Source organism: Thermobia domestica, chromosome 3 (genome assembly GCF_964235325.1).
Source record: "Thermobia domestica chromosome 3, izTheDome1.hap1.1, whole genome shotgun sequence".
Classification (NCBI taxonomy): Eukaryota; Metazoa; Arthropoda; class Insecta; order Zygentoma; family Lepismatidae; genus Thermobia; species Thermobia domestica.
Genome location: NC_137456.1, coordinates 268045248 through 268072472, shown reverse-complemented (window position 1 = coordinate 268072472; position 27225 = coordinate 268045248). Strand labels below are relative to the sequence as shown.

General features: G+C 34.3%; 1 protein-coding gene across 1 annotated transcript in view; it reads left to right on the top strand.

The window, feature by feature from the left end:
* Nucleotides 1–27225, top strand: part of LOC145681646 (uncharacterized) — a 168427-nt gene that overhangs the window by 13685 nt on the left and 127517 nt on the right. The window contains exon 2 of the mRNA XM_081753268.1: nt 16649–16740. The gene's annotated coding sequence lies outside the window, so the exon portion shown is untranslated. The remainder of the gene's footprint in view (nt 1–16648; nt 16741–27225) is intronic.

The window sequence follows — 27225 nt, the reverse complement described above, 5'->3', positions numbered from 1 at the left end:
TCTACGCCTACGTACGGTAATGCTTATTTAATTTAAATCTAAAGAAAAAAAATAAAAAGCTTACAAATTTGGGTCCCAAAATAGAATCTCGGAATAGCATTACATCCCCCTCCGGCCAAGGATTGATATGCGCCCCATTCTTGTAAATTAAAATTCTGGTCACTTTGAGGCTATGATCATCTACCACGAAGCGAACAGACCCACCCAAAACGATTCTTCTGAATCCACTGGTGGTGGCGTTACATCTTTCAAAATAAACTCCATATTTTCTACGCTGTGAAAAAATGCATCACCGGTGAAAAATAACACTGAATAATGTCGTCTTTCTTACGTACTGACTTATTTTCATCGTCGTAAAGCACTTCTAACGATTTCACAACAATAATCATCCACTTGTAAAAATAAAATACATCTCTCTACCTTGTATTGAATTGTTTCATCTTATGACATTTCTTGCTTATAAATACGTACCTTAATGCAAAATATGAAATGCTACCTCTACATTTTCCAATATATGTAGAGTCGTAACTTCACCACCATCCTATCTTTTATCCCCTATTAATGACAGAAGTTGTATTAATGGGTGAAGATGGCTCAGTATAAATGCACAGAGAGCAGGATGTAGATAAGAGCCCCGCAGACCCCGCATAAAGATGGGGAGACCTCAAGCCATCAGGAGCCTTCAAATCGTGAAGTGAGACGTAGAAAAGGGACCCCGCTGCACGCTGTCTGCAGGACGGCCCCAAGACTTTTGTTACGCCACTGACAGGGAGAATATACGTCACAAAACTGTAGTGCATAAGATACGAATTGACATAAAGGAAATACAGTCTTTTAAGGAAAAGTTTACAAGCAAAAACCGAGAGATGTTCAGGACCTACGGAAGAAGATAAGTGATGTGATTGGGAGTATTACGGATAAAGCACGCCAAAATGCCATTCTTGGATTTCCGAAAATACTTCAGCAATATTTGGACTTAAATGGTGTTCAGCTCGAGGTTTGGCTTTGAACAAATGCTTGGAATCAAAATTTCAGACTTTCTTACAAGTCCACTAAAAGTTTTGTCAAATACAATAAATGGTTACAAAGTTGCAGCTTTTTACTTTTTTGCAGGACTTTTGGAAAACCCTGTATTTCCTATTTTTACGTAAGTTATGCACCTATTTTAAAATCAAAATTCATATATCTTTCTTACATTTTACTGAACTACCAACACTGAATACAATAACACTGAAATTAGATAAAATGTTATACACAAACTTTAAGTAAAGTAGAAATAATGTAAGCGGAGATTCTGTGCAATAATACAATACTAAACTGCACCCACTAAACTTAACAACAGATCTGTGAAATCACTAATAAAATAAAATCCTTGTTTCTAAATTATGGTGGATGGGAAATACTTCGATTGACACCCAGTTATGCTTATCGGGTTAATACATGTACTCCAGATCCGATATTCATTAGCGATATATATATATAGATTCTACACACACTCAGCTTTTAATACAAGCCTTTTTAAATATACATGTTTAGAGCATAATAAGTTTTCTACCATTCCGTGAAAATTGACTCAATGCCTCTCGCTGCAAGCTAGCAAATATATACCTATATGTATAGCAACAGTTGTATGGTGATAAGGAACAATTCATTTAATTCACTTGCTTTGTTTTTATTCGTGCTGAACTTCGATCAATATTACTAACTTCCAACTAATATCTACCAATAAATCAGCTAATAATATAAAGTAGGCATTCTAATTTGTTAATCGTTAACATAGTAATATGCGTTCTGTGGTTGCTACCGAATAAGATACTTCTGTATCCTTGTTGTTGTTTTTTTAAATTGTTTCAAAATAGTATGATGTTAACTAAGCTTTTTCTAGCTAATGTATATTTTCTTTGTCGCTTTCCATTTTTAATGGTCACATGTTCAAATTATCTTATTGTTTCCGTTTTAGTGGCATCAGCAGACACACATTTTAGCAATTTAGATACAGTAGAGACCGATGTGACCGCGGGAGTTTCATTGCAGACTAATTCTGGGTAGTCTGACAACTCTCCGTGTTCCTAGTATAAAAATATGAAAAAGCAGAGTAGCGCTAGCTTAAAAGTAAAACCCTGTTGTCTCCTTACTTTTCTAAATCCAAGGGCGATTATTTATCATTCTTTATGAAAATAACACATGACCATTACTGCATGAATATTTTAGTGTCTCTGTGTACTTTAAGTAATACTTTCTATCATAGAGGTAGTCATGGCATTTATATGGTAAACAGATGTGTTTTAAACTGAACATTTCCTATACGTGTATAGACAATTAAAGAAACTTTTAACCTCCGCCTCACTGTAGTATTCTCACATGCTCATTTTAACGAGAGCTAAATGGATTATTCAGTGCATTCAAGAATTATTATTATTTTTTTTGAATAAAGAATTTGGTTCGTTTATTATGAGCTGAGTTTGAATGTATAGCAAGCTAGTGTATACCATGTCTCCACTATCGATTGGATTCAAACTGCAGTGCAATTTGAATTTAGCAATGAGTGGGTCTAGGTCAAAACCCCCACAGCCAAAACCCCCACACTCAAGAAATGTCAAAACACCCACACAAACGGTCATAACCCCCACACAAATGGACAAATCTCCCAAACGCGCGAACGGTCAAAACCCCCACAGCCAAAACCCCCACACTCAAGAAATGTCAAAACGCCCACACGATCGGTCATAACCCCCACACAAATGGACAAATCTCCCAAACGCACGAACGGTCAAAACCCCCGCAGCCAAAACCCCCACACTCAAGAAATGTCAAAACGCCCACACAATCGGTCAAAACCCCCACACAAATGGACAAAACAGTCACACATAGCAACGGTCATAATCCCCACATAAATGGACAAAACTCCCACAAAATCGGACAATTCCCCACACTCTGAAATGATCGTCATTTCACGTCTTTGTTGCGGCTCTTTATGACACCCAAGAAGAATAGTTGCAACATCAGTTTAAGTGGAATAAAAGATGTTATTAAAAAGTACAAGGGCAATACATGAGTATGGGGGTTTTGTCAATTTGTGTGGCAGTTGTGATTATTTCTGCATGTGGGAGCTTTGTCCATTTGTGTGGGGGTTTTGTCCATTTATGTGGGGATTGTGACCGTTGCTATGTGTGGCTGTTTTGTCCATTTGTGTGGGAGTTATGACCGTTGGAGGTTATGACCGACTACCAGTGTGGGGGTTTTGGCTGTGGGGGTTATGACCGTTCGTGTATTTGGGAGAGTTGTCCATTTGTGTGGGGGTTATGACCGATCGTGTGGGCGTTTTGACATTTCTTGAGTGTGGGGGTTTTGGCTGTAGGGGTTTTGACTGTTCGTGCGTTTGGGAGATTTGTCCATTTGTGTGGGGGTTATGACCGTTTGTGTGGGCGTTTTGACATTTCTTGAGTGTGGGGGTTTTGGCTGTGGGGGTTTTGACCGGTTCCCCAATGAGTTTCCGTTGCAGAAGTCTGACTTGGAGCTGGATAATGACTATAACATCGCACTACCCTTTCCAGGATTTCCACAGACCGGAAAAGGTAGAGACTCGACAATGAAACAGACGATGATGGAGGAGGTCGAAAATAATATTAAGTCCATTATTTTTGATTCAGGACTCTCAATACAGATCACGGAGAAGTTAATTGCGATTTTCCAGTTACGTATTCCATACGGCGATAGAATTCTAGCAATGTTATCGCCAAACAACTGAGTAACTAGCTATCCTGTAGTAAAGTCAGCTTAACGTGTCGCCTGTACAAAACTTGAATTTCATGGTAGTACAATCCAGACAGGACATGAGTGTGGTAGTACGTATCATATATTTGACGTTTCACTCCGTTTTTAATAGATTAATTTGACCCTGTACGAGAAACAAGTGCATTCATGTACTTTTCTGAAACTACTTGCGTACTGGTGGACAGACGTTCTTTGGCTTTACGTAGTTTGTATGTAATGGCGTGAAATTTCTTAGAGTCTTTAAGGTAATTCTACGCCTCATCAACAGTAATCACAAACTTATACTGATCATTCACCGCTAGATATCATAGAGCTTTCTGCAGTTCTATTTTCGCTCATCCGCATGACACGGTCTGAGCTTATGCTATTCCGAACAACCATAGGGCGTGAATGCTTGTGAATAGCAGTGTTTATTGTCACCGGCGATGTGCGGCACTTGTTGGCCATTTTAACTCTGTAGGATGATTTAGAGAGGTAAACATACAATAAATTTAATGCAATAGTATCATGATGTATTATAGTAATATCTTAACGGGAGAAAAGTTTCGGGGTGATCTTGCTGGTATCGTGGACCTACAAATCTCATCCACGTTTCCATATAGTAAGATTCACAGTTGCACTGCATAAACGGAAAATTTCGCACTTGGCCCGTTACAACGATGCACCATGCCATGAAGTTAGTGGCAAGAAATGCCACATTAAAGTATTCCTAGAATCTGCTCATTCTAACGGCCATCAGGCTATGCTTGACCGTACAGTACTACTACTTGACTAACAATGTACTCTTGCCTGGCTTACGGCAATCTAAAGGTGATGAGTTGCAGACATGCAATACAGTTACAAACTGACTTCGGTTACACATAAATGAATCAGTGTCTGGACATCTAATCTGAATTAAGTACTTTTTTACCCTATTGTACTGTTACAGCTATCTCTGGTAACTTACATATGCGGATCACCTCTTCGAGAAGAACAAAATCTTCACTTGTTCGTAAGTCGCACTCAAGTGTTTGAAATCAGATTTAGTGGAAGACAACATGATTGATACTCAGTGGACGGTAATTGGCACACGTATAAAAACTGCCCTCAATTGCTGATTTCTGATATCAGTTTTTTTTCATTATAATAGTAATAATTTTCTTAATTATTACTATAATTAATATTTGTTGCTTATTCTTTATTTTTTCTCATGTTACTGCTTATTTTTACTGATATAGATTATAGTTATTTTTAATATTAATTTTGCTCTCATATATTTATTATTTTATCTATTCTATTAGTTTTTTACTTCTCTTATGCAGCAGTATTTTTGTTATATGTTTATGTGCTTGTTTTAAGCTTTTATTTACGGCAGTTGTGTTGATTGTGACTGTGAGTAATGACATCGACGATACAGTCCCCATTACACTTAAAAAGTCAATCAATCAATCTGGTCTTGTAATACAGATAAATCAGTTGGCGTAAAGCCTCCACGTATGAAAAATGGATTCTAAATACTTTGGGAGAGAATCTATTATGGGATCATTATATTTCTGAAAAATTGCCTGTGATGATGCTTGTACGAGAGGCACAATCTTCTGGTGAATTGTGAAGAACAGTGTGACAACCCTTTTCACAAATATTTTATTAGCTACATGTGAGGGAACTTTTGTTTTTCAGAAAAGAATTAAGTATTACAAAATATATATAATTTGGCATTAATTTTCTTTTTTATAAGCTTTTAAGATATCTGAAACAACAATATCGCTTTGCCTTCTAATACCTCTCTGTCATAGCGGTCAAATGTGAGATTGGCCTCAGTGTATATCAAACAAGATATACTCTTTCACCAGATGGAACGCAACACAATGCACATCCAGTTAGTCTTGTATGACACTCAACAATTTTTACATAGCATCTAGCACATATCTGACTGTTATTGAAAGACAGTTTAAAACTATAGTCGTTCAAACAAAAGACACTTCCTGTGCTACTTAGCACGTTTTGAGATGGTTTTGTAGTCAGAGACATTTTTGTTTTGATTTCGTGCAAGCAGATAATAAGTCATGTGCTTTTGCGAGCCTAGGGTTTTGGAGATGTAGTTGAGAAGCTGAGATAGACAAATACAGGGATTAACCATTTTAATTTTTTGCAGTTATTAAAATGAAAATATTTACTTTCAGTGAAGTAGGAACTTGTTAGGCACGAGTCATCCGAATACATAGGCTCATACGTCATTTTCTTTAGAATAGAACACATTGGTACAGTTTTTCCGCGCATGTGTACATTATGTGAGAAATAAGTATAAATTGGAGTATTATATTAGAAATTTACCCAGTATTTTTTTTTTTTTACAAAATTGCATCACCCACGGTAGCCTACGATACAGAATATAATTTATCTAATAAAATTACATTATATATGTATTAAGTTTTATCGCAATAATAAAGTAGTAGCGATGGAAGATATTTCTTATCATTGTTCGACAATAAAATGTTTTATATATAAATAAGAAAATGTATCATGTCGATTAAAACTTACTACCTATCACTGAATGTCCTCAAGTTATTCTAAACAATTGTCCATAGCACGATAAATCTTTGGATTCGCGCCTATAGCACATTTATACACAAATAAAACCTGCTGATATAAATTCTCTTTGAGAAGGGAAGTAGGTGGGGGAAGATGTAAAACTTACCGTGGTATATAGATCGTTTCTCAATATGTGATCAAAGCGGTGAACTCTAATTAACCATAAATAGTACTGATAAACGTTAGTAGTAAGAGCTTGACTTGAGGCAAATTTGGACTTTGGCTCCGAGATTTGTGACGTCATAGGTCAAAGTTCAATGTCCTTGGCCCAGGGTTAATGAAAAAAGGGTACCTACGACCACTCCCTCTAGATTTTTGGCCGGGGTAACTTGGATCACCCCCTAATTTTTGTAAGGGTACATAACGAGGGAAGTAGCTCAAGCGGTAAGGCGTTGGCTTCGCATTTGGGAGGTCGTGAGTTCGAATCCCGCTGCCGTCTATACTGACTGAGGTTTCCCTCAGTCCTGCGAGGCAAATGCCGGGATGATACCTTTAAACAGGCCCTGGCCGATACTTTCTCATATCCTTTCCATTGTTACTGTTGTTGCATATCCATTGTAATGTGGCCTCTTAGCTGTATCTGGTGATTGTTTAATAAATAAATAAATAAATAAATAAATAAATAGGACTACCACCCCTTAATTTTAGAAATTGCCAAATTATTTTTTATGGTAGCCTAGGACATGGGTATGTACCTCTAGCAGTATCCGGTTTCCATCTCGTTTCCTTTTATGAGTAAAAATTGGTAAAATTCAAATTTTGGAGGTTTTGGCCCAATTCAACCCCTTCGATGAGGTCTTATTACCTTATAAGGTTATATGGGAGTGTACAGGGGCTCATTTACTTTCATAAGACATGGGTATATAAACGCACCACTTTAAAATTTTGGGAGGGATAAAGAGCCCATCCCTAAAATTTTGGAAATTGTTCAATTTAAACATTTGGTGTAATAGTTGTGACCATAATATGCATCACTATAAATTTCGGTGCTCCACCTCATTCCCTTTGATGGGTAAAATTTGGCAAATGTAAAGTGAGCACTACGTTGTACCACATGCTCGGATTGTGTCTTAATTTACCCCTTTGATGATGATCTATTACTTTATATCATGTTATATGGGTATGTATAGTAGACGTTCATTCCATTACACAAGATATAGATAGTTTGACGCACCATTCTTAAAATTTGTGAGAGATATATTGGACCACCCCCTAAATTTTTAAAAAATTTCCAATTTAAACATTTGGTATAATAGTATAGAACCTCAATATGTACAACTATAAATTTTGGTGGTCTACCTCGTTCCCTTTCATGGGTAAAAAAAATACCAAAATATATAATTTCGGAGGCTATTGGCCCCTTTGTTGAGGATGTATTACCTTATATTTTGGATATTGTGCAATCTAAACTTCTAATATAGAACTATATCTCCCTAATATGTATCACCATAAATTTGGTTGGTCAACGTGTTTAATTCGTGGATAAAACAAATTGCAAAAAATTAAATCTCGAAGATTATTGAACTAATTTATTCTCTTTAATAAGGGCTTTATTATTTTATATGAACTTATGAATGTGTTTAGGGGTCTATTTTCTTTTATAAGGCCTGTGCACATTGATGTTTTTTTTCTTAAAACCTATATACGGAGGGTATTGAAATAATTGAGAGGTACGTACAACATATAATTATATGGTTGATCATAAGACTTAGGTATATCGAGAGAGGTACGTAGGATTATTCTTTAAATTTGGGAATTTTGATAAAGAAAGTTTTAGTATGAGGCGCGAAGTTTGAATGTTCAATACCCGGTTGATATGAAACAATACCTTTAACTTTAGTCACAGCTCATAATCTAAGATCATTCGTGGTGGTTGATTTTTTAGATTGTTTTAGTAATCTGATAGGCAGCCTTCCTGAATCTTAGAGTTGTAGACTCATAGTCTAAAGGAATACATGATACTTGATATGCTACAGCAATGAAATTTAGTCACACCTCACATTCCGATCACTTGCAAAGTTATTGTTGATGCCTTTGATTGGTTGATCACTATCTTTCATGCAATCTAATTGGTTGATGACTTTTAAATCTTTGAGATTGGTTGATCACTATCTTTCATGGAATCTGATTGGTTGATGATTTTCAAATGTTTGCTGCATTCAGTTTTGTTTTGTTTAACATTTGTCGATTACTCTTTAAAAATCTTGCTTTGAACATTTTCGTTAAACATTTTGCACTCACTGATAAATACGATCAAAACAGTTTGTTTGCTAATAAAACAGTTAAAAACCGGATAAAATTTGACGGTTGACCATGAAATGTCACATTTTTAAGTTAGGAATATTTTGTTTTCGAAAATTTTAGTTTTAAAAATTTTTATTTCATTTTTTCAAAATTTTGTTTGATTTTTTTCGCTTGAAATTTTGGTTTGAAGAAATGTGTTTGATTTTTTAATCTTTTTCGTTTCAAAATGTTAGAATTTCTTAGTTTCAAAATTTTGGTTTGATTTTCTCTAAGTTTGTACTCATTGGTAAAGAACCGTTTCATAACTGTTTAGAACAAAAACATCATGCAACAATGTTTATCCTGATGCAATTTTAAACGTCAGAACATGGGATTGTACTGGAAATGAAAACCACAAATAATTGAAATTGATCATTTTATTACATTGCACGGGTTAAGCACACACATCCATACCAGATAAAGGATCTAGGTATTGTCGATACATGGTATTTTGAACTTCTTGCACTGGTTTGTCTTTAGCATATAATTTTAATTCCAATTGAAATCTTCTAAGTCTATTGCAAATTCAATTGGTGTAGACTCAATGTCCATTTGATTACAAAGAAACTGCTTATCCGTACAGGTATGCACTCAATAACGATTTAGATAACCATCACACCATTTAAATACATGTTGTACAATATGCATAACACATTTTTCAAAATATTACTTTTTCAGGAATATACTTGTTTTATTGCACACTTCCACTGAATGTTTTGCACATTGATGAATTTGGTCTAATCTGCTTTCGTTAGATACACCATGTTGCTAGGTACATGCAATGTACCTTTTTTACGTAGCAGCACCATCTTCTCATTGAGGACTACGCAACACTACTTAATGATTTGACTGGTCACATTTAGCACATCATGAAAATAATCATTCGTTTAGTCAATTCGTGTACATAATATTTGCCATTCTTCAAACGTCAGTTGTACACCAAATTGTTCTGCTTTACCCAATCGAATAACAGGATGAAAGGTTGTATCACTGACACCAAACATCACATATTTTTTTCTTAAATATATTTATCAGTTAATAGCTAGCGAAGATGAATTCTCAATCGTTAGAAGTACACATCTCTCTTCATAAACGCACTTGTTTGAATAATTTCATTGGTTATTGCCTACAGGCTAACACAAAATTTGCTGAGATTTGCATTGATGATTTCATCACAAGTGATATAGCAATTGCTGACGTCATGCTAAGCAAAATCAAATTCAAAGATTGAATTGTGTGATTGACGATTTCATCATACAGCTATGGCTGATATCAAATGTTTTAACGTTTGATTTCATGTTTTCATCACAATTACTGACGTTATTCTGACCAAACCAAATTCACAGATTAGGCTGTGTACTAAATTCAAATTGATGGCTCTGTCCAACGAGTCTTTTGCACCGTAAAGATACAGATGCAGAGTTTATGAAACGTAACAATTCTAATTGTTTTGATGACTGAATGGGTAAATATCTTGCAGGTAAAATAATATACTTAACATTTTAAAGCTTCACTACGATTTTTAACGCAAACTTTGTAAGAATCGTTTGGCTAGCTAAAATTCTATAAGGTTAATTCTCTTGTAAATCGGTAATCTTGGTAATTGATTTCAACACATCACATGTGTTTAGAAACTGCAGACAAGCAGCTATGATGACGTTATCATGATTACTACCTCGAACGATATCTATACATGATGCAAAACTTATGAAGTTGTATTACCATGTTCTGACGTGTACTATTTCATCATGATAAACATTGTTGTCAGAAGCTTCTGTTCTAAACTCTTACGAAACGGTTCTTTACCAATTAAGGCAACCTCACAAAAATTTCAAATAAAAATATTCAAACGAAAAGTTCAAACACAATTTTGAAACCAAAAATTTCAAACAAAATTTTGAAACAAAAAAGTCGAAAGGAAAAATATCAAACGAAAAAAATCAAACAAAGTTTTTTTAAAGCAAAAAATTCAAACGAAGAAATTTCCAACAAAATTTTCGAACAAAAAATTTCAAGCAAAAAATTTTCAAAAAAGTTTGTCAAAGAAAATTTATAAAACTAAATCTTTTTTTAAAAAATTGTCAAAGTAAAAAAAATCACGTTTCACAGTGAACTGTCGAACTTTATCCGGGTTTCAACTTTTCGATTAACGAATAAACGGTTTTGATAATATTTATTAGTGAGTGGAAACTGTTGAAGGAAAATGGTCAAACCAAGATTTTTAAGAAATAATCGATGAATTTTAAACAAAACTTAAAACGGATTTCAGCAAAGATTTGAAAATCGTCAATCAATCAGATTGCACGAAAGATAGTGCTCAACAATCAAATTACATCAACAATAACTTTGCAGGTGATCAGATTACATCATCTTGTGACTAAATTTCAAAGTGTTGTAGAATGTATTGCCCTTAAACTATGATTAATAAGAATTAATAAGGTTACCTATCATATTTCTAAAGCTCAAGGTAAAATAAATCACCACCAATGATCTTAGACTATGAGCTGTGACTAAAGTTCAAAATATTGTTTCATATTAACCAGGTATTGAACATTCAAACTTCGCGCCTCATACTAAAAATTTGTTTATCACAATTCCCAAATTTAAAGAATAATCCTACGTACCTTTCTCGATAACCTAAGTCTTAGAATTAACCATATAATTATATGTTGTAGTTAGTTCTCAATGAGGTCAATAACCTTGTCAATTGTTTACCTTAGCAGAACCAAGTTTTGCTTAGAAGTGTTATTTGATAACTCCGAAATTTAAGAAGTACCACAAAAATTTGGAAAAGGAAATGAATCACTGCATACTACTTCATCAAGGTCAATAACGTGATACAACGTATTGCTTACGTTTATCTTTTGGCCCATAGGCAAGAATATTCAAGACCAATGATGTAATTTCATTTTGACAATTCCCAAATTATTCTACAAAGTTTAAGAGGAACGAATCCATGTACGAATGCTCTGGACCCATAATCCCATCATAGGTCAGTAAGTAACCACGTGATCATACTAATCATTCTAATCATTTGGCAATGATTTACCCGAAGAATGGAATATCACCCAATTTTAAGACAAATTACCAATTATTGATTTGACAATAAATAATTTATCCACCCCCCAAATATAAGATTGGTGTACAAATACACCTGTGTCTTATGAACCGTTCACTTGTTCAGTTTGTTCCTCGAAAGGCGATTTTTTGTAAAGATGTATTTTATTACTTAACAGCAAAATTATATTCCTTTTTACTGGTTAATGACCAAGTGATTACAAAATGGTGAGATGAACTCATAGGCATAAAACAGGGAACTGAGGAACCGGAATATATTTCTTCTGTTAACAGATCACTGTTGAAGACTGACTTATGACATGGTGTTCTAAAACAATTTTGAAGCACACTTCTTTTATATCCAAATCCTCTGTTAAAGTTTGACGAACGGCAACGCGTTCAAATTTAGAATACTATTTAATATCCTTACAATCATTCAACCATCTTGTGTCACAAAATACTTAAATCCTTATACATGTACAACAAATTTTTATGTTAAAGTCCTACCCACACCTAGGCTTGTTTTGAGGTTTCTAAACAGATTTGTGCCATTAATCACTTGTGATCTGGATAGAGAATGTTTTTCGTACAATATTTACAACTATTATAAGTCATAGCAGTAAATTCGCGAAGCCCTACTCAAAATTTAATGGCAGATCATACCTCAAACACGATTACTGATCAACTTTCGTAAACTGTCCCACAATCGCAACATCAAAAACACTGACGCTCTCAAAAAAAGGAAGGATTCCTGCAAGTTAATACGGCTAGTATGTCCAATACAGAGGTTAGTTAAACTACCGTCCGAAGGTAGAGCCAGCAGATTTTTGGTTCGTGCAGAGTGTCGTCATCAAATTACTTATCCCAATTTCGTTTTATTACTTTTAATGAGATATTCATTTTGTATCTATTCTTCATCAAATTTGAAACTCGATTTTGTCGAAAACGGGGTAATAGAAAATTTATCTTTTTTGATATGATAATAAGTATGATGAGCACAGCAAATGAACCTTATTCGCTCCTCGGTATTCTATTATCATTTCGTTTCGTTTCCGGTTTAGAGTTCACAAGATGAGTCATATTACTTATGAGGCTATTTGGAAAATTTCAATCCAAGAAAGAAAACGTGTCGAAGGGATAATAGGAATAGCAGTTTATTAAATGAATATTACCCCATCAGTACAATACACTTTCGAAAACATTGTTAACCAATGTAAACGAACAGATTTTTCCTTATCTTGGGAAGCTCATTCTCACAACATCCATGACAACATCATTGTTTAAAAACGTTTTTCTAACAATTAAATTTATTTTAATTCGGGGGTAAACAAAAATACAACGAGCTAAGACTGTCACGAGACGGTTGATAACTTAGAGGAATCACTTCCGAATGACACAATACTATGTATGAATCAAGAACTCGATGCAGCGTCTATATTTACTGTAGTTGTACGTCCTCCTAAAGTCGATTAGTTTTAGGTCTATGCTTTATTTCTCTCAGAGTCTGCAACTCACTCGTTGATTGCGAAGTGAAAAGAACTTTATTATTATTATTATTATTATTATTATTATTATTATTATTATTATTATTATTATTATTATTATTATTATTATTATTATTATTATTATTAAGTATTTCGGCCTTCGGCAGATCTTTGGATTAATGAGGATTTTTTTTTCATTTTAGATCTTAATTTCAATATTTCTTCCACTTTTGTCGATCTTCATCTTCCTCTTTTAACTCATAATATTTTGTCCTATCTTTCAAATCATCGATCAGCTGTGTCCTTCTTCGTCCTATTTCTCGCTATCCTTCCATCTTTCCTTTCATGGCGGTGTGAAGAGGAAAATTTCTTCGCAAGATGTGTCCAATCCATTTGTCATTTCTACGAAAGACCTCTTTTCTTCTATCCGTTTTAAACCATCTTCGTTTGTTGCTCTCTCTGTCCATATTATATTCCCCATCTTCATACAACACCACATTTGAAAGCTCTCTAAATATTTCTTCCCTATCTTCCGTAATGTCCAAGTCTCTGAACAATACACTCCAATGCTCCATATATAGCGCTTGACCAATTTCTTATGTCCAACATTGAGCCTGCTAGTTAAGAGTGGTCTTTTTAATTTTCCTTTATTTATTGCAATTATTGACCTGATCTCTTTGATGCAGTAAGCGTCTCTCGTCAAAATACTTCACAGATACATGAAGTTATAAACCTCTTAAAGTTCTCGTCGTTTTACTGGGATCCGTAAGGCATTGTTTCAACGGGATATTCTCATGACTTTCGACTTTACGATGCTAATTTCTAATATAAACAGTTTTCCAATGTAAATTATTCTGCCAATCATCTGCTGCACCCTCCTACGGTTTTACCTATTATAACCGTATCATGTACCTGATCGTGTTAATGATCTGCCCTCCAATCTTGAAATCTTAAATAAACATTCACTCTAAATATTGAATAATTGGGGCGACAAACTGCATCCTTGTCTGACTCGTCTTCCAATCTCCATACAATTGTTTTTCCTTTATTCGAGAGCAATTTCACTTGTTGCCCTATGTACAGGTTTTGAATGAGTTATCGATCCCTCCAGTTGATTACGATTTCTTTAAGTATCTTCAAAAATTTCGTCCAATTGACTCGGTCGAAAGCTTTTCGCCAGTCGAAGAAGCACAAAGACAACTCTTATTTACAACAACAATTCTTTCTGATATAATTCTCATCAATCCAATAGCATCTCTGGTGCCTTTTCCTTTCCGAAGTCCAAATTGATCTTCTTCTATCCTCTCATCTATCGTACTTTCCGGCCGCAAGTTCAGTATGGGTGCAATGATCTTTCCGTTGTGGGAAATCAGGCTCATGGTTCTGTGATCGCTGCACTTCTTTCCTTGCTGTTTCTTGGGCAATGGAATTATTGTCACATCAAGAAAATCCTGTGGCAATTCTTCACTCAATTAGATCTTGTTAATAAGTGAAGTCAGTACTGTCATTGTGTTTTCTCCCAGTCCCTTCATGAAATCTACTAGTATGTCGTTTTGGGCAATTGCCTTTCTCCTTCGTATGTTTTTGATTGGATGTAATACTTAACATCTCAAAATACTGGGTAGTTTCTCATCATAGTCCACCTATTGGTCTGCTTTGATCGCAATATCTTTGGAGAGGTTCTTCTGATCATACGGATCTTTTATGTATTTCTCCCAAATTCTAAGGATTCTTTGATAGTCAGTGGTTACATTACCTTATTGATCTTCAATGCCTAACGTCTGTCTCTTTAGTTAGTTTTCCCTCCTAATTCTTGTGGTTTCTGATACATCAGATCATATCTGAAGTTCCATTATTTCTTCTCATATCTGCTCTATGTATATTTCTTTGGCTCTGCCCTTCTCTTTTTTCAATTCATTATTCATCCTTCTGTTTTCCTTGATGTCCATGTCTTTCCCTTCTTCGTTCTTTCATCTTCTTAAGTATCGCTTCTGTTATCCATGGTTTTCTCGGTGCTCTTTCTCTCCTACCAATATTATTATGGATTGTGTCAAGTAGAATCTGTTTAACATTTTTTCCCAACTATTCTCTATATTATCAACCATATATTCCAATTCACAAAGTTTCCTTCAATCTCCTCTTTCGTGTCATCGTCGATATTTCTTCTTAGTCGCTCTAAGTTCCATTTTCGATTTATCCTTCCATTTTTCTTCATAGACTTCAAGCAGGTTTGCACTTCCGCCACCAGGAGATTCTGATCCGAATCAATGCCCGGTCCTGGCAATGTCTTCACGTCTCGGACACCATTCCTGAAACGTTGCTTCACAAGAATGTAATCGATTTGGTAGCGTTTTTTTGTTGCCTGCACTTTTCCACGATTACAGTTTGTTTTCTTTCTTTTCTTAAACCACGTGTTCATCACCACCAGATCATTTTGCCTACAGAAATAGATAAGCATTTGACCTCGTTCGTTTCTTCTACCTAGTCCAAATGATCCCACTAACTTATTCGCAGCTTCTCCTTCTTCTACTCTGTTGAAGTTTCCCATTACTATGCCGCTGACCTTACCTCTTCCTTTCTTATGCAATATGTCACTACTCTGAGCATACACTACTTCTACTACACTATCATAATGATCGGTTGTTGGAATATACACTTGTAACATCACAATATCAACTGGTTTTGCATGTAGTTTTACAAACATTAAGTGGTCACTGCAGCATTCCAGTTTGGTTACAAATCTCGCTATTCCGTTCTTCATTGCTTTCGCGACAGCATTCTCGGCTTTATAGCCACCCGAATAGTATATTCTGTAATATCCCGACACTGTTTCATCTTTTCCTGGCGATCTCAATCCCACAATATCCACTTTACATTTGTGAATTTCCACATTAAAATTTTCAAGTTTTCCCTCAATAGGTAGATTTTGTACGTTCCAGATTCTCATGGTGAAATGAAAGTTACTATTTTCTCCTCTGATGATTCTTCCCTTAGTAGTCCCCTCCCTGAATGTAATTCATCGAAAGTATTGTTGGTCTTTATCAAGTAGAAAAAAAATATTTTTAAATAGGCCTTTTCTTCCAGGGACGATTTCATATTTTAGTGTATAATCAATTACGAACCTCCAATGAATAAATGAATATTAACTTCAAGAAGGGCACAGTGGCTCTGTGGTAAGTACTTGCATCTGGTGTGCGTGGTCCCTGGTTTAATCCGTGGCCAAACAATTTTGTATTGGACAACTTCGTGTTCATGGATTCATGTTAGTGGGTTTTCTTGTTGTACTCCGTTTGTTTCCATTTTCTTATTCCACAAATTCATCCACTATCACTCTCTTGATTTAATAACTGTCTCCTGTAGTTTAAGGGGCATTCGTCTTCTATTCATAATTAAATCTAGAGTTCTTTGCAACTATTTCTGAATCCAATTTTTTTTTCTATTTTCTCTTATTTTCTTTAAAATTTGTATTTCGTTTTCAGACATGAGACGCATCAGCAGGCCACAGAGGCTGAAAAATGTCTTGTGCTTGTCACTGAAGACTGCGTGTCTTATTATTGGGATAGTGAATTTGGTTAGTATCTATTCTCTTACTAGTAGCGATTTAGAGTAAATATTTTAACAATACGAATTACATACTTACCATAACTAAGAAATCATTTTATACTTTAAAATGTATAGTGTAAGATATTTAATTGTGAGCTTCTTCCTATCTATGTAATTACTGTATTCGGGTTTGGTGCGAGAGATCTGGGTTTGATTGCCATGAGAGACAATGTGGTTTCGATTCACGTTAAACTTATGTTCATATCTCATGTATCATTGCTGCTTAACCGGATTTTATATACAATTTAATAGTAGTATAAAATAATGAGGAATTTAAGCTCAGACTCTAGAGATATTTTCTTAATTAAATAGAGAAACCAATTATTGAATCACAAAACCGTATCCAGAAAAATATGGGAGTGAACTATTTGTCCTCAGTAGTATATATCTAACATAGACATTTTAAAATATCTGAATAATTTATTATGTCATAGCTTTGTAGTTATCTATTTTCCGAGTTCAGCTATTACTTTATAAAGCGGATCATAATTACTAGAGAAAGAGGAAGCTAAACAGCGTTTTAATTTTTAACTCAGTCCAGGTCACATGATGGTTTACAGCCAAGAATATTCTTTTCTAAGCAGGCTAATTTCACATTTACCTATAATCACAGTTAAAACTATGACTAACAAGTCACTAGTGCCAATCAGAGTTTCCTCTATTTTGCATAACAATTCAAAGCCCAACAGACTGTTCCTACCGTCAGTCGCTTTCACATACTTGAATGTAACTTCGAATGATTCATTAATTCTATTAAAGGTCTACCTTAACAAGCTATGTTCAAAGGATAGCATTTCTGATTACTACTCACATTTGTAAACCTTGTTCCTAGTGGATTTGGAAAATTTCCACAAGTCTCACGTGAAATTACTCTAAGATTGAAACCAGTGTTAGGAGAGGAGTTCGTAACTTGTGATACCCTCATAATAATAACGAAGGTTAATAAATCTGGAACCACACCCATTCTGCGCTCCAGTAGCTACATTTCCACTAGAAGAAACTATATTCTCATTTGGTTCGAAATTAACAACGGGTTCATTGAAGGTAACCTCTCTTTGTTCCCAGAAAGAGTCATCAAAATGACTAGCATGTCGACTAAAATTTTAACTATCTGAATGCAAGAAGAGTTACTATAGAAAATCACTTTCAATTAAAGAACGTCTTAGCTGAAAAGTAACTAGAGTTGGGGGAGTTAGTGACATGCTTATTTTTATTTTTTTTACCAAAACAAGAATGTGAACTATTATCTAAATATCCCGTTCTGTCTAAGGTAACTAGCTCAGTATTGTCATTAGGGGTATTGATTGTCCCATATTCATTTTGTAGACTCATATTTACTGTCAAAAGTAAAAAAAAATACAACATTATTTAACAACATAAAAACTTTTATACATAACAGTACCACAACCATGTAAGTACGGAAAATAAAAAAAAACCTTCACCCTTTCACAGAGGAAGACGACTTTTGTCGACAGAACCAAATTTCCTTAACATGCGAATGTCGACTATAGTCGACGTGTTAAAATTTGTTTGTCCTTATCTTGGCTTTGTCGAGAGTAGTCGCCAAAGTGGTACCGTTCATTATTGTTTGTGTTCTATTGTTTTCGATAAACAATAGAAATCACACAGAAAACCTTTGGCGACTACAATCGACAAACCCAAGATACAGACAAATTTTAACACGTCGACTATAATCGACATTCGCAGGTTAGGGAAATGTTTTTCCGTCGCCTTCCACAGTGAAAGGGTTAATCAGGAACAAATAGAAATGGATCGAGCAATTATGAACCAAAGCAAAATTTATAATTAATAAGATATAATAATATAATTAATAAGATAAATAAGTTTTCCAACAGTCACTGTGATTAAATTTTAATACCAGGAAATCTTCACGAAAACTATCATGCATTTTAGTAAATGAACATAAACTTTTGAAAATACTTTTACTGTACAAATTAACAAAAATGAAGTGGATGTGTTTGCAACTTGTAACGGTCCCATCCGTAGCTAAATCAAAAAGAAAAATAATATTAATAAAAGAATCCAATTTTGGTTCAGAGGTAGCTTTCGTGGGAAGAGCCAATCTGTCGTTGAAGTGTTTTCTGTCTATTGATAATCCGATTTTTAAAAAATAAATCAAATTACCAAGCATATTCACAAAAATAACATCAATAATAATGACAATTAAAAACACCATTTTTTTAAAAAAATAAATACTCTTTATTATAAATTTACAAAAAATGTTCTTTAGCTGAGAGGAATAACAATAATAAACTCCAATTTCACTTAACTGTTGTAATGATCTAGTATCAATGAAGTTTAAAACAGAAGCAATACTCCTGTCATAACCTGAAGAAAGCAATTGAAGTCAAAAAAGATCACACTAATACTTAACAACACGCACAATGGACACTACTCAAAAATTTTAAAGAATCACTCATCTTTAATTGTCAGCAAAAATCACCTTTCCAAATTTACTTCAATCTGGGTTGCAATTACGTCTTATGTCGTTAAAGCAAGAATAGACAGTGGTTCAGCAAGAGGTATTTTCAGAAGACGAGAGTATTAACTAATTTGTTCAGAGGGACACTAACTTCGACAAGAAACTCACTCTTAAACTTCGCCAATTAAATATATTAAGCAAGAAAATGACCTGCCTGCTGTAAATATTCAAGTAACTACACATATAGGGCATCCGTTCCAATCAAGGTTAGCAATACAATTTCTTTCAAATCGAAAATGTTCAATAACGGAAACCACGCAAGAAACTAAGTTGATCACAAATTTCATTCTTCCCAATAACTTCCTCATCACAAGTTACTAGAAATTCCTCACAACGTTGCATATTCTTACTTTCTTCATTATGATTACACGTATTCACAAACTAAGAAATCAAGAAATCAATTTCGAACAAGGAGATCTATTAATCAATTTCTCAATCGGAACGATATTAACATTCACTGTAAGAACGTACATTTCCTCAAGACCATTCTATCCTCCCACCTTTACCACTAAACCAGAAAGGTACCGAGCCTCAGTGCAGCAGGAAGCACGAACCCTAAGGTGAGGGGCTAGACGAAGGAAGGGGCGCGCGTGACCTTGACCTAACAGCTTAAAGGCAAAGGAATTCTCACCTTCTTTCAATAAAATCCAAATCTTAACGCTCGTTTCATTCTTTGCTTTTAAAAGACTAAAGGCAAACAAACAAATAACACACAAACTGATTTCTTGGTATTTAAAGATATTTTTTAAATAATTTCTGTATGCTTTTTCTGTCTTTTTTCCCTTGTTACATGTACCATTTTTAAACAATGTTAAAGAAACCAAAATCGTAGTTGAGTGATTCTTGATGTGTTTCATCAGAATTTTCTGCCGGCATGTCGCAACTTTACAACACTGCGCATAAAGCCTTAAATATAAATTCAGGCTTGGTTCGCATAATTTAGGAGGCAGAGCGGGAATAAATAAAATAAAAAAATAGTTATGATATGCGGAAAAATGTTTTTCACGTAAGAGAAATTTAAGGGCGATTGTAGTATATATAGTATTTGAATTACAGTGCAATCACTATTGGAAAGCACACTGGCTCAGTTTGCATACATCTGATGCATGTTGTTCATGCTTCAATTCCGAGATAAGTAAGTTTGTGATGACACAATCATTCATTTGGGTTTGCTCGGGTACTGATGTTTTCTGCCAGTTACTCAATCCACCAATTTTTCCATCATTATTAACTTTCTTTCATCATTGTATTCCTTAGACTTCGCCTAAAAGATGTAATCGTGGGATTTCAAACTCAAAGATTTCATTTAATTTTTGCAACATACTTTTCTGCATACTACGTTCCCAGCGCAAAAACGGGCATATTCTGCTGTTTATTTGCTGCGAACCAAATCGACGTAATTGGTTAAGTAAACCACGACCCGTTGCTGGTTGTTCAAATGAGTGAAATTTAGCATGTTCAGCTAATGAAAGGAATTAACATAACTGAGTACAGATTATTAAGCGAGAAGAGTGGAATACTTTCTTGAGATTAGGGCATAAAATGCCTACACACGGGTATGCTATAATACTTCGAAATTGAGGGTTTATTCTACCACATTTCGTACAACTAGCACCTCTTCTTCTAGGTGTTCCATGTTAATGGCCATAGGTTTATTACAAATTTATACATAGGGCATCGTGTAATTTATTTCTATACGCAACACACGATTAACGAAATGTACATTGTAGTTCACTGATTTTATCAAATTAGTTCTATATGATATACTTATTAATAGACTTCTAATATCTTTGCAGATCATTTCTCTTAGTATATTGGCATCTGCATATTCGATCATTCAAGCAATAGATTCTATTCGTTATGCACCTAAAAGTGAAGTAAAAAGTAAGTACATTTAATGTACAGTTTAAATCTTAAAGTTGAGAGAAAATTTCGAAAATTAAATCGGTTTAAACCATGAAACCAATATTGATTTCCTTCAAAAAGTCTTTCCGAAATTTAGAATACCATTAGCATTTGGTACAAACTAAAGTTAAATTTCCTCATTATTAAGATTATATCTTTATACATTTCGATATGAATTAGTCACTAAAACCAAACAAATAACTAAACCTTAGGGGATGAGCGTACTCAAGTGTAATTAGTAATATAACGAGGTCTTAAATTGCACTGGTCAACACTGAGTTTGCTACAATGAAGGTCGAAGAAAAATAAATATTATACCTTAGGATAATTGGACACTAAATGAGAAATTTTCTACGTCGTACGTAGTATATTGGCAATAATAACAGTTGTCGGATTTGACCGAAATTTAAAGGTCAAAATGTCTGAATATTTGGTGTTTCAATAATCTAGGTAGGACTCATAGACTTCAGCCCACACAACAATGAAATATTTTCAAAATGTTTCTAAAACGTGCCATCATTTTCCTTCAGAAAACGTATCCTACTTCCCTTAAGGAAATATATTCCATATGTTGTTGCAAACATTTTCCACATAATACTAAAAATATTCTCTGAATACACTCAGAAATATTTTATACGCCGTTAGAAAAGTTTACCAAAAAATGTTTCCTCTGCGATTTCCAAACATTACTGAAAGGTGTTTGAAATGCTTTATACAATGTTAACGGAATGGTTTTTAAAATGTTTCTCATGGAATATTTTAAAATTATTAACCAATAACGCAGACAATATTTTCCTACATAGGCCAAAAAATTTTCTTTACATGACAAAATATATTTAGTGAATATTTTTGTACATCGCAGAAAATATTTAGAGAAGAGTTTCTGTGCATGATAAAACAATTAGGGAATGTTTTCTGTACATGACAAAATATTTACAGAATATTTTCTGGACATGATAGAACCCAAAGCCCATAGGCGAACTCGGTTACTATTGCAGATTCGAAAACAAGGTAAGATACAGAATGAAATTTTTAAAATGCAGCAAGTTTTGTTTTTATATTATTATACCGCCCAACAGTAACGAAAATTACAACCCTGCCACTGTTGGACAACACTGAATGAACGCAAGTGTGGTTTGAAATTATTTGAATAAAAGGGAACGGAAAGACGCTTCCTTCATATCTGCTCCTCCTCCTCCCAAACACCGTGGTTGCTAAGACACTGGCATTGATATTGCATTTGCATGTTTATCCTTCACTTTGTCTCCTTTCAATTCTTCTCGTTGTAGCTAATTTCAAACCACACATTCTTTTATTCGTGTAGCCCGACATGATGTATGGTAACGCATTTTCTTTATTGGGCGGTACATAATAATAATAATAATAATAATAATAATAACAATAATAATAATAATAATAATAAACATTGTAAATTATACCTACATAATATAAGCTCGCTCTCATAATTTTAAGCACTTTTTTACTCAAAATCTTATTTATACACAGAATGTTTCTGGGTGTTTCACTGGTACTACTGGTATGTGGCCACGCCGTGCATATATGTTGTTGTGTCTTATGTGACTTACGAGATTCAAACTGCATATCAGTATGTTCATAATCGTCCCCTGCCAGTTTTGAAAGCGGCTGTATTGGATCCATTTTTTTTTAAATATACGAAATGGATTGAAGTTTAGACACCGAATTCAAGAAACAATTGTTGGCAATCCTTTTCCTATATTAAAAATAATAAATCCAATACAGCCGCTTTGAAGGCTGGCACGCGATGATTGTAAAGACTCTAATTTGCTGTCTGAAACTCGTAACATCACATAAGACACCCCAACATATATACACAGCGTGGCCACATGCAAGTAGTAGCAGTGGAACACCCAGAAACATTACGTGTGTAAATGAGATTTTGTGGGAAGAAAACCTTAAAATTATAAGAACAAGCTAACATTATGTAGTTATAATTTACACTTAGTAGTTAAATAAAAATATAAATATACACTATTCTGGCTTTATTTATTTAAATCATCTTCACCAGCATCTTCATGATGCTCTTATTATTTGTTTCTATACATTAAGAACAATCTTCTCAAATGTCAGAAATTCAAATTTTAACGTGTAAACACTTGTTCTAGAAAATTACGTCACTGACACTAATTAAATAAAAATCAACAACAATATTTACGTGTTTTGCTGAAAATATGTTCTACAAATCTACGGCGCATGCGGAATAGATCTTTTCACGTAATGTCACTTTTTGCTACTTTCAAGAAATATCACATTGCTGAATAACCACAAATACATATTTGCTTCTTTATAATGTACTTTTGATTACCACAAATGACTATAATTTCGACGCTGCGAATTGTCAGTTAAAATTCTGTGGAACTGTAGCTGAATTCTTAACTGATCTTGTTCGTCTCTGTGTGATATGTTGAAGCCATGTCCCAATAATCTACGCGATCTCATCGTTAGTTACGTTTCTCTTGTGTTACACAGTTTCTGAAAATAAAAATACTTGGCAGCGTTTAATAATATCATAACAGCAGGGAATGATTAAAGATCAATTATTACATCTTAAACTTACAAAAATATTTAAAATGTTTGCTTAGGACCTACAGCAGCGTGTGAAGACAATATTGTGTTACAAAAGTAACACCCTGAAGAAAAAGTAAATGGCAAGGAAGACAACAGCTACAGCTGGAAGTTACATACCATAGACTGTAGCTAATTTACGGACGTTGTAACATGTTGAAGCGGTCACACTTTTATTTTTTAAAAAAGTATGGCATCTTATAAATATTAAACTTGATATTAAAAAAATAATAATTTGAAAACATGTGGTAGCATTTGAGTTGATGAAGAACTAGCGTAGCATTCCGAAGGCTCTGTTCTCAAATCTGGACCCTATCATTCTTTTTCCCTCAGTCGCACCAGGTGAATGCCGAGGTGGTTACTAAGGCCTTGATGACCGCCACCTTGCTCGATTTCTTTCCCCACGGAGCAGGCCATACATATTACTTTGCCTTATACAAATGAATAATTCTGATAACGATGCATAGCAAAGAATATAAAAAATCGCGAATTTAGGAATGAATCATAAAATGCTCAAGAAAACTACAAACATGACAGAAAAATTCAGTAAAAGGATGAAATATACTCTATACATGTTCAGCTCTCTCTTCCATGGACACTTAAATGTAACGTGTTACTTGAAGATGGGAAAGTTGCACATTTTGCTAAAATAAGGATTTTCAAAGTGTTTTAAATGTTATAACACCGCTTGTAGTGCATGCTTTTGGGAAATAAAGTTTACAGGAAGATGATTCTGAAAAGTATTCATGGTAGTATTTAAAGCGAAAAATAAAAAGGGTAACAGAATTTTTTTACAAGAATTTAAACCTAGTGTATCCCTCTTCAAATGACAACTTCTATAATTTTTTCCACTCTGAAAATGAGGTTAAAGAACAGTAGGGAGAGTTTCTTACCTATTATTGTGTTAGTGATTGAGTGAAAGCTCTTTCCTTTTGCACTGTGCCAACTTGCTCAGCTATTACATTTGTCTTTTTCATGATATTTCTTGTGACGGCTTCTAAGGTGTGACCTCCAAGTTTTTCATTTCTTAGACCTGTAACGAAATACACACTAAGCACTCAAGTAATAGTAATGGAAATTTAGAGCATACAACTGATACCCTTGAACAAATTACATTGATTTTAGACGACAGTGTCACCGAGTCAGCATTTGACGCATCCTCAAAAATTAATATTTGCACTGACGTTTCGTTTTTTCCAATAAAAGAAATTTACATACTAATTTTCAAGCAGTTGTACACGGTTGCCAAAAACCATGGTTTTTATTGAAAAAACAAAAAAATTTTTTGTTTAAATAATTTACTCTATGTATTTATATTAGATATGGACAGAAATTAGTTTGTTTCGTCTTGGTTTTATTATGCAACAACAAGGTTATGCTGAAAGGGAATCCTAACCGTTTCTCGGCTTACATCCAAGAGAAATTGTCCCTTTCGACACGAAACCGGGACTAATTGGTCACAAATGAGATTGCCGCCTCACTCACGGACTCCTGATAAAAATACGCTGTACTGATCTTTACGTAGGCCTAGTTGTTAATATAATTGTCAAGAGTCTTTTCAGAATTACAAATAGATATGCAGTTACACAAGTAAAAACATTATACAGAATTACATATAAATCGGGAAACTCCCGCCTTAGCCATTGGAAAAATCCTGTTATGAGTTTAAATGTATTTGTATGTAAAATTTTAAAGTCAACGTATCATATTAAATTACAAATTTGTTATGTAGATAACATTGAACAAAATTAAAACAAAGTCGAATCCAAGCTGATGTTGGAAGCTACGTAGGCAATGATATATTTTGCCAATTTCTATCAGTATATTTAAGCAAGCTTGGTTTCTTTATAAAACAACAGGCATACAGGCAAGTAGAAATATATAATCTGGTTTCGTTTCGTATGTTTAGGCTTAACATCCTTATGAAATACCAAGGTTATCACGGAGAAGACTTTCGCTTAAAGGGACATCTTGAATCGCTACTTGGTTTACACTTGAAAGATGGGTTGTGGTTCGACCGAGAATTGAACACGGGACCCCTTGATTAAAAGGTGAAAAGTAGATAAACGTAATGCAATTGGTGTCATATGTGAAGACGTCACCATGAAGTTCGCAGGATTTAAAGCATTTGTCGTTCTTTGTTTCTTCTTCTTTTTTTTTGTTGAAACCAGCCAACCCTGCAGTTGTAAATTAGGAATTGATGAAAGCAACGTATATATAAAAATATTACGAAATCTACAGAAAGACAAGGAGTAATTCAACAGTTTCAGAATATACACGGTAGTTGTAAAGTCAATACCTATTTTTAATATAGATTATCCTAGAAACTAGCATCAGCTTTAGCTGGCGTGTAATACATTTTAGAAGTTATGGAAAATGCAGGTGTATACGTTGAAATGTAACTTAACCGAATGGTACACTCTAATAATGTATTCGATGAAAATTAAACTATGATAGGTTGTTTCCTATTAGAAATATACATTGTTACAATAAGAATTGACTTTACACCCACGCTGTATTCAGGGAGTAGTAATGCAGAAAACACAAACTATTCGCGAACTTCAACATAGATGAGAGACACTTTCCAGCATGCATTGCACAAGTAGCGTCTTTCCAAATTACTTCCAAAGCAAAGCCTACACGAAGTTGTAAAATCAGAATTCATAAATATCAAATTTTGCGGAGAATTGTAGGCATTATAACGTCAGCAACCTATATTAATACACTAGTTTAACATTGTTCGCAGATTGAAAATATTATGTATAACTCTAGAAGCAGGTACTTTACATGGAAATTAAGGTAAAATGAAACATTTAGTTTAACGTCCCACTATTAAGCATCGAGGTTAAGTGAGACGCTGATGATGAGAAATGAATAAAATAGTGGAATGAAATAAGTGGGAGGAAACCGGACAGCCCCGAGAAAACACACGCACACGGTTGGAGCGAGCTGGGATCGAACCAAGGACCCCATGTAGTAGAGATGAACTACGTACTTTCTAAACGTTTCAACTAGTTCCAAACGTACTCGCTTCGATGTTAGACCAACAATTAAGCCCCTTTCACTCTAATATACGGAATTTTCAAAGACTCTCGGACACGTGTCTACTAATTTTACGATTTTGTTTCGTGGAAGGAATCCTTGCTAACTTTATTCCTGGAAATGTGAAAATTGTGCAGGATATTTCATTTACTTTAATATAGTAAAACGAATTTCGGGAAGGGAGGCTTAAGCCTGAAAAGCTTATTTAACGCCACTGCTACCAGTACTTCATTAAATGTTTTCCAAACACATTTTAAAAATATTTCCGGCAAATATTTGGGATACTTCTCAGATATAATAAGGAATATGTTTTCTTCAGTGACGGAAGAGTATATTCTGAAAATGTAAAAATGTTTCTATAATAAACCAATATCAGAAAATGTTCACTAAAAACACAAA